At 38.8% G+C, this 10,116-nt stretch overlaps 1 long non-coding RNA gene across 1 annotated transcript; it reads left to right on the plus strand.

Moving 5' to 3' along the window:
• The first annotated feature begins 5,164 nt into the window (after positions 1-5,164).
• LOC116857743 lies at positions 5,165-8,506 on the plus strand. The gene is made up of 3 exons (XR_004380792.1): positions 5,165-5,223; positions 5,333-5,365; positions 8,308-8,506. It is a non-coding gene; the product is annotated as an uncharacterized LOC116857743 (long non-coding RNA).
• The last annotated feature ends 1,610 nt before the right edge of the window (positions 8,507-10,116 follow it).

The raw sequence follows: 10,116 nt of genomic DNA on the forward strand, positions 1-10,116 counted from the left end.
GTCTACAGAAACCTGGCAAGCCAGAAAGGGCTGGCAAGACATATTCAGGGCACTAAACGAGAAGAACATGCAGCCAAGAACACTTTATCTAGCAAGGCTGACATTCAAAATGGATGGAGAGATAAAGAGCTTCCAAGACTGGCAAGGTTTAAAAGAGTATGTGACCACCAAGCCTGTACTACAAGAAATATTAAGAGGGGCTCTATAAAAGAAGAAAGAACCCAAGAGTGTCATAGAGCAGAAATTTACAGGGACAATCTCTAGAAATGAGGACTTCACAGACAACATGATGTCAATAAAAACGTATCTTTCAATAATCACTCTCAAGGTGAATGGACTAAACACTCCCATAAAATGGCACAGGGTTGCAGATTGGATAAAACGACAGGACCCATCCATATGTTGTCTACAAGATACCCATTTTGAACCAATGGATACATCCAGACTGAAAGTGAAGGGATGAAGAAGCATCTCTCATGCCAATGGGCCTCAAAAGAAAGCCGGGGTAGTGATTCTCATATCAGATAAGTTAGATTTTAAACTAAAGACTGTAGTCAGAGATAAAGAAGGACACTACATCATTCTTAAACAGTCTATCCACCAAGGAGATCTAACAATTGTACATATTTATGCCCCCAATATGAGAGCAGCCAACTACATAAGACAACAGTTAATCAAGATAAAGAGTCATACTTATATGGATACATTAATAGTAGGGGATCTTAACATGCCACTCTCAGTAACAGACAGATCATCCATGCAGAAAATCAATAAAGAAACAAGAGCATTGGATGACACATAGGAGCAGATGGACCTCATAGATATATATACAAAACATTCCACCCTAAAACAACAGAATACTCATTCTTCTCGAGTGCACATGGAACTTTCTCCAGAATAGACCACATACTGGGTCACAAATCAGGACTCAACTGATACCAAAAGATTGAGATTATTCCCTGCATATTCTCAGATCACATGCTTTGAAACTGGAGCTCAATCACAAGGAAAAGTTTGGAAGGAACTCAAACACCTGGAAGCTAAAGACCACCTTGCTTAAGAATGTTTGGATCAACCAGAAAATCAAAGAAGAACTTAAACAATTCATGGAAACCAATGAGAATGAAGATACTTCTGTCCAAAACCTATGGGATACAGCAAAGGTGATCCTAAGGGGGAAATACATAGCCATCCAAGCCTCCCTCAAAAAAACTGAAAAATCCAGCATACACCAGCTCTCTTTATACCTTAAAGAACTGGAGAATCAACAACAAATTAAGCCAACCCCACACATAAGAAGGGAAATAATCAAGATTAGAGCAGAGATCAATGAGATAGAAACTAGAAATACAGTAGAACACATCAACGAAGCTAGAAGCTGATTTTTTGAAAGAATCAATAAGACCAATAAACCATTGGCTAAATTAATCCAAAAGAAAAGAGAGAGGACCCAAATTAATAAAATTATTGATGAGAAGGGAGAGGTCACAACTAACACCAAGGGAATAGAAACAATCATCAGAAATTATTATCAACAGTTATATGCCAATAAGTAACCTAGACGAAATGGATGAAGTCCTGGAAACCTATAAACTTCCAAAACTGAATCAGGAAGAAATTGACAACCTGAATAGACCGATATCTAGTAACGAGATTGAAGCAGTGAACAAAAAACTCCCAAAAACCAAGAGCCCAGGACCTGATGGATTCCCTGGAGAATTCTACCAAACATTCAAAGAAGAAATAATACCTATTCTCCTGAAGCTTTTTCAAAAAATAGGGACAGAAGGAAAACTTCCAGACTCTTTTTATGAAGCCAACATTACCCTGATCCCCAACCAGTCAAAGACCCCACCAAAAAGGAGAATTTCAGACCAATATCCCTGATGAATATGGATGCTAAGATTCTCAACAAGATCTTAGCCAGTAGGATCCAACAGTACATTAAAAAGATTATCCACCATGACCAGGTGGGATTTACCCATGGGATGCAAGGGTGGTTCAACATTTACAATTAATCAATGTGATAGAACAAATCAATAAGAGAAGAGAGAAGAACCACATGGTCCTCTCAATTGATGCAGAAAAAGCATTTGAAAAGATACAGCATCTGTTCCTGATAAAACGATTCAAAATATAGGGATAGAGGGAACATTTCTCAACTTCATAAAATCTATCTACAAAAAACCCACAGTGAATACTATCCTCAATGGGGATAAGCTGACAGCCTTCCCTTTGAGATGAGGAACACGACAAGGATGCCCACTCTCACCACTGTTGTTCAACATAGTACTATAAGTCCTAGCAACAGCAATCAGACAACAAAAAGAAATTAAGAGTATGCAAATTGGCAATGAAGAAGTCAAACTCTCTCTTTGCAGATGACATGATACTTTATATGGAAAACCCAAAAGACTCCAACCCCCAACTACTAGAACTCATACAGCAATTCAGAAATGTGGCAAGATACAAAACCAATGTACAGAAATCAGTTGCTTTCTTATACACTAACTATTAAAATATAGAAATGGAAATGAGAGAATTGATTCCATTTACTATAGCACTAAGAACCATAACATACCTGGGAATAAACCTAACCCAAAAGGTAAAGGATCTGTACTAGAGGAACTACAGAACCCTCATGAAAGAAACTGAAGACACAAAAAGATTGAAGACCATTCCATGCTCTTGGATTGGAAGAATAAACATTGTTAAAATGTTTATACTGCCTAGAGCAATCTATACTTTCAATGCCATCCCAATCAAAATTCCACTGGCACTTTTCAAAGAACTGGAACAAACAATCCTAAAATTTGTATGGAACCAGAAGAGACCCCGAATTGCTAAGGAAATGTTGAAAAAGAAAAACAAAACTGGGGCCTCACATTGCCTGATTTCAAGCTTTACTACAAAGCTGTGATAACCAGAACAGCATGGTACTGGCACAAAAACAGACACATAGATTAGTGGAACAGAGTAGAGGGCCCAGATATGGACCTTCAACTCTATGGCCAAATAATCTTCGACAAAGCAGGAAAAAATATACAGTGGAAAAAAGACAGTCTCTTCAATAAGTGGTACTGGGAAAATAGGACAGCTATGTGTGTAAAAATGAAACTTAGTCCTTCTCTTACACCATACACAAAGATAAACTCAAAATGGAGGGACCTCAACATGAGGCAGGAATCTATCAAAATCCTAGAGGAGAACATAGGCAGTAATCACTTCAACATCAGCCACGGCAACTTCTGTCAAGATATGTCTCCAAAGGCAAAGGAAACAAAAGCGAAAATGAACTTTTGGGACTTCATCAAGATCAAAAGCTTCTGCACAGCAAAGGAAACAGTCAACAAAACAAAGAGGCAACCCACAGAACGGGAGAAGACATTCGCAAATGACACTACAGACAAAGGGCTGATATCCAAGATCTATAAAGAACTCCCCAAACTCAACACATACAAAACAGATAATCACATCAAAAAATGGGCAGAAGACATGAACTAACTAACTAACTAACATGGCTAACAGACACATGAAAAAATGGTCATCATCATTAGCCATCAGGGAGATTCAAATAAAAACCACATTGAGATACCACCTTATACCAGTTAGAAAGGCCAAAATTAACAAGAGAGTAAACAACATGTGTTGGAGAGGATGTGGAGAAAGGGGAACCCTCTTACACTATTGGTGGGAATGCAAGTTTGTACAGCCACTTTGGAAAACAGTGTGGAGATTCCTTAAGAAATTAAAAATAGAGCTACCATATGACCCTGCAATTGCACTACTGGGTATTTACCCCAAAGATACAGATGTAGTGAAAAGAAAGGCCACCTATACCCCAATGTTCATAGCAGCAATGGCCACAGTTGCCAAACTGTGGAAAGAACCAAGATGCCCTTCAACGGACAAATGGGTAAAGATATGGTCCATATATACAATGGAGTATTATGCCTCCATCAGAAAAAATGAATACCCAACTTTTGTATCAGCATGGACTGGACTGGAGGAGATTATGCTGAGTGAAATAAGTCAAGCAGAGAGAGTCAATTTATCATATGGTTTCACTTATTTGTGTAGCATAAGGAATAACACGGAGGACATTGGGAGATGGAGAGGAGAAGGGAGTTGGGGGAAATTGGAGGGGGAGATGAACCATGAGAGACTGTGGACTCTGAGAAACAAACTGAGGGTTTTGGAGGGGTGGTGGGTGGGGGGTGAGCCTGGTGGTGGGTATTATGGAGGGCATGTATTGCATGAAGCACTGAGTGTGGTGCGTAAACAATGAATTTTGGAACACTGACAAGAGAATGGAAAAAAATAAAAATATAATTTATTCAGGACCTGAATCCATTAAATATGACCAAAATGAAAAGACCTATTTTCAATAGATTTATTCAGCAATTCTCATCCTGACGATGCATTAGAATCAACTCTTGATTTTTCTAAATTAACAGTCATGCAGGTCACACCCCTTTACCCCAATAATGCTGGTCTGCAGGTGACTATGACATATAGACTATCTTGAAAGTCACATAGTCATCTGACACATTTCTTAGATTATGTATGTTATGGCAAGGCCTCACCTGAAGAGAGACCTCAGCAAGGAAAAGCAACAAGTAAATTCAAAACACAAGTGTTGTGTCCTTTATTCCTAAAACTTCTATTGTCTCAGGACCCTAAAACTTGATTTTAGGAAGAAGAAATGGCTGAATCTGGGTCTTTGAATAAAATGCCAGCTAAGGAAATTCAAATAGTCATAGAAATATTGAAACACTTCTATTTCTAGAATTGCTGTTCTTCTTCTCTTCGATCTCCCGTTGGATTTGTAGGTGTTTGCAATGGTTTGATAAGCTATCTAGCTGATCTCCTGCTACCTGATGTAGCCTCAGCCTGCTACTTCTCCGCCATCTTGACTCCTCCTCGAAATACTGAAACACTCCTATAAGTTACTTATTAATACTAATTATTTTTTCAAAAGTCACATATTTTAGCAAAAATGAATAGTCTTGGGATAAAAGTATACATTATGCTCGAGCCTAAACCAGTAGTCATCAGTCAGAGCTACGATAACTTTTTAGGAGTCAGGGTTTGAACGTAGGTCTGTCCTGACTTGACAGTCTGTGTCTCTTCCAATGTTTCATTCCATCTCAGGGGAATATGTCCAGAGTAAGAAGGATGAGAAGACGAAGCTCCAAAATTTCCATCACATATTCAAACCAGGTAGCCCTACTATTGTTTATTTTATCTTTTGGCTTGCCTTTAAAGAAAGTTGAGCAATAAAAAAGAAATGTAAAACTCCTAGATAACTTATTCCTTCTCTTTGTTCTAGAATGCCAGAATCTTCACAAGATTGTATTGCAAGGTAAAATGGTGATTCAGCAATTATCCAATTAATTTGAATCATGCTAACTATGTTTCTGGGTAAAGAGGGTCAAACAAACATAATAAAAATCAAAAGTGCTGAAATAATCTGATTTCACCTGCATAGAGCAAATGAACTAGGTAATTACCAAACCCCACTTAGTTTTAAAGTGTGTAAACACAGCCAGAGCATGAAGTTTGCTATATTTGATTTTGCCTTCACTGTAGAAAACCAAATCCTACACTAAGACTTCCAATAGACTGGTAATGACAGTAGGGAATTGAAGGTCTCAACCTCTCCTTTGGGGGAAGGGAAAGAGTCTGGATAAGACGGCATACCAAACATTTACAAGCTTTGAAAAAAGGGCTGATTGGAAATTGCTCCTGAGAAAAGATCAAAGGTTGGGGCTTTGTGGAGAGAGGAACAGGATGGTTTTTAAATCATAATGCTTTGTCAGTCAGCTCAGCACAAAGCATCAAGGCCTTTCCTGGGTAGAGAGTAATTTTCACACAGAATGAAATGGGAAAATAGGACGTAAGAGGGAAGTTTAATGAACAATTTTGTGTCAATTTTTAAAATTGGATTTGGCTCTCTTTAAGGAAACTTTTAAAAATAGAGGATAACCAGTGATGTCAAAAGAAAAGGTAATCGCAGTAAAGCTGTCCAGATGGGATCGGAAAAAACATGGGCTGTAAGGTTAGACAGACCAAAGTGCGAATGCTGACTCCACCACTTACTGGCACTGACAGGTTACTTTCTCTGAAACTTGGCTTCCTCAGCTGTAAAAGAGGGCTCTTACATAAACTTCTCGTGGAAGGGTTATAGGAATAAAATGAGACACTTCCTGTCAAGCGGTAGGAACAGAAGCTCCCGTCAAACAATACCTATCAATTCCTTCCCCTCCTTCGCCTCCAGACATCTAGAAGGAATGGTCTCTGAAGCCATTTTAGAAGCCATCTCTAACTTGGCTTCCAAAGGCATGACATTATAAAGACTATAAATGATTAAGGAAAATGAATGAGTTTGAATTGGTAGTCGACCCTTGCAACCACAAGTGTTGTCCTTTAACAGCCATGTGGGCTACACCCTGTGAGCCTGTTTGAAATAGAACATCTCAAGTTTTATTCACCTCAAACCCACTGAGCGAGGATCTACATTCTGAAAATATCCCTAGATGGTGTCCATGGACATTAAAGTTTGAGAAGTGCAGGTCTGACTTCCTACCGTCTGAAGAGTTGTTCTGCTCTCTTTGGCAACTGGTAGTAAACTTACTTCTAGAATAAAATGTTTAACATCCAGATTCCTCCTGGGAAATGAGCTTACTTCCTATTTCTAATGTTGTTCAGGTCCCCTTAGCCCTTAGATGTTTTGTCCACAGAGAAAGGGTTTGTGTGTGATTTTTATTTATCTTTTTATGATGGATATTATGAAGTATGCCACAATTCCAACCTTCAAAACTGTTTTTATTAATAGTTAATATCCAAAATTTTATTAATAGTTAATATCCAAAAATTAACAATTTCCATGGTACCCTAAATTTATTTAAGTAGTTTTAAGTAGATTAGTTTTTATGAAAGGAATTTTGTTTCATTTTGAATTGTTCTAATTGTATGAAAGGAGGTTTTTTGGTTTGTTTGGTTTTTTTTGAAAGGAAATATTTTTTTAAATTCTATTTTCTTTCTTTTCTACATCTGTGAGTTGATTCAAAAAATTCAAAATTGCATTAACCATCTTTTAAAGAAGCCGAAGCAGAGCTACTACCCAAAAAAAAAAAAAAAAAAGGCTAATGTCTAATAAAAAGGACAAAGATCTTCCTCCAAAGGGTTTAACATCCTGAATTGATATTTAGGGGAGAACTCAGGATTCTTATTTTCCAGACCAATGAAGCCAAGGTAACACTCGAGGAACTGGAGCTGGGAAGGGAGATGACCCCTCTGCCTGGACTAACATAGAGACCGCACAGAGGAGTAGTTGAGCAAGGGGGATTTAGACTAAGAAAACCCTGAATTCTTTTTTTTTTTTTTTTTAAGACCTTATTTATTTATTTGAGAGAGGAGAGAACAAGAGAGCACAAGCAGGGGAGTGGCAGAGGAAGAAGCAGGCCCTCTGATGATGTGAGGTTCCATCCCAGGACCCTGAGATCATGACCTGAACTGAAGGCAGACACATCTGACTGAGCCACCCCGGTGACCCATGAAAACCCTGAGTTCAGGCCCTGCATTGGGCTACTCGTGTGATTCTGGTTGTGATGCATATTTTTCTAAATCTCAGTGTCTGCTTTATAAAATGAGGAATCACAAACCTCACTGGATTATTGTGTGAACCAAATTATACAAGTAAATAGATGGAAGGTATGCAGAACAGTACCTGGCAGGTAATAAGGGTTCAATAAATCACAATTTGCTTATGGATGCAAATCACAGTTTAGGTGTTTCATCCTCAAGTGCCCTACCTGGTGGGAATTTGGATATATGAACGGTTGGATATATTGCAACGTTTAAATGAGAAATCATAGCACCTTAATTTATTGAGCACTTATCTTGTTCCAAGCACTTGTATAAGTGCTTTGCATACACTTTACATACCTTCCCGACAATCATATGTGTAACTACTATTATCATCCCCATTTTTACAGAACCGGAATCTGAAAGTTTGGCTGAAAGTCAAGCAGTGAAGTAGCTGACGTGGATAACAATCATTTTTTTTTCCCCATCTCCCTACCCAGCACTTTAACTTAGGAGATGTTTGAAGGGGGATCCTGATATGAACACGGAGGGCGCAAATTTAACACGGAGTGGTTAAATTTACATGTCACTTGGTACAGCTTTCATGCCCAATTGTTCAAACACTAGTCTAGATGTCACTGGGAAGGTGATTTTTTTTTTTGTACTTGACAATTTATCAGTAGCTTTGAATAAAGCCGATTATTCTCCATTTTGTAGGTGAACTTCTTCAATCAGTTGGAGGCCTTAAGAGCAAAGACAAGTTTCCCAAAGAAGGAATTGAGCTTCACAGCTGCAACACAGAAATTCTGCCCGAGGTTCCAACATACCTGGCCTGCCCTGTAGAATTTGCACTCAAGATTGCAACACCAACTCTTAGCTGAATTCCCAGCCTGCCAGTCTGCCCTGCAAATTTCAAACTTTCCAAGCCCCATAATCACTTGAGCATAAAATAAAATAAAATATCTGAAAATAAAATAGAATTCCTTAAAATAAAATAAGATATTGCTTCTGTTTCTTTGGAGAACTCTAACACAAACAGGAAGGTAAATCTCCTCTCCTCATCCGTTGAGTCATAAGAGCACAACACAACCCATCATAAAGGTAGAGGGAGAGTTGAGAAATTATTCAAAATAGCAGTGGCAGTGACACCAAGGGTTACTGGTGGCAAACATACCATGGCAGTGGCACCAGGGACAGCTTCCTCATCAGGTTGTTCCTGGCAAATAACTTGGGCTGACCTCCCCACCGCCTAGCTTTCTTGGTTTTGCATCCATTCTTTGAGGCTGGCTTTCCAGCGTTAACACACTCCATTATTCATGATCCTTCCTGTAATTTCCTTTTTTGTTTAAGGAAGCCCAGTTGGCCTCTGTCACTTATAACTAGAGCACCCTGACTGCACAGTGGTAAAGCAGTGAGATGAATCTGGGTGTCTAACTCCAATGCCTGCCCTCTCAGCCTATTTCCTACCTCATCAGAACTTGTGATTTGCCAAGGACCTTAGCAACCAAGTCCAACTGTATAGATAAGGAAACTAAGACACTAGCAATTGATCAAAAACAAGGACTCTAAAACTTAGTGGGAATGATGAATAAGATGAGAAGTGATTCCAAGTTATGAAGGATTAGATAAAGAAAAAAGAAAGGATTACAAAAGGATTATATAAAGGAGTATACCTATGTGTTCACAAATCTCAGTACATCTAAGTTCAGAGTTGAAGCTACAAAGGGACAAACTAAGAATGAACTAAAGATCTGAAAGATAAAGAGCCTTCTCATGTTTCAGGGAAAGGAGCACTTGCACACTCCACACACTCCAGCAGAAGACAGAAGACCTTGTCTCAGGATAAATTGGAACAGAGAGGCTCCTGAGCTCACAACTAAGAGACCCTGACCCCAAAGAAAGATGGGAGTGAAGAGCTCCACTGGAAATAAAAGGAATTACCTGAGTCTCTACAAACCAAACCCTGAGTCCACCTGCATCCGGCTCCAGCTACTTTCTCCCAGCTCAGATCCTTAGGGACCCCGGCCACCTAACATAAAACGCTCAGGCAAGAATGAAGAGGGTTCTTCTTCAGGGATGCCATGGCCCAGGGGAAAGAGCTATAGATAACAGCATCTGGGAGTACCCCAGTAAAACAACAAAATCTCTTCCCAATCCCAATGAGATTATTAGATTTTTCAGTTGAGAAGCCACCCTTGTATGCACATACTCCCAAGATGGTGTCTCATTGGCTCTTAAATATGAACAGAAAGCCAAGCATCTCCAGATATTCGAAAAAAGTCTCTACCATAAAAGTAAGGATTAATCCTCAATAATGTAAAAGGGAACTCCCTTATAAAACATATCTAGTATTTTAACTCCAGTATCTTCTGATGGAAAAGCCCAGGAAGTCTTAAAATAAGTTGTATCCTCAAAATGATGATCCCAATTGTCAAACTTTAGGAAGAAGTCATAAGATGATTTTGTTTGTTTGGGGACAATTAGCCCAAAGATGGCCATTTAGTAAGCTAACCTGAATGAATTTCT

Source organism: Lontra canadensis, unplaced genomic scaffold (genome assembly GCF_010015895.1).
Source record: "Lontra canadensis isolate GAN:19392208 unplaced genomic scaffold, GSC_riverotter_1.0 scaffold3, whole genome shotgun sequence".
In the NCBI taxonomy this organism is placed as follows: Eukaryota; Metazoa; Chordata; class Mammalia; order Carnivora; family Mustelidae; genus Lontra; species Lontra canadensis.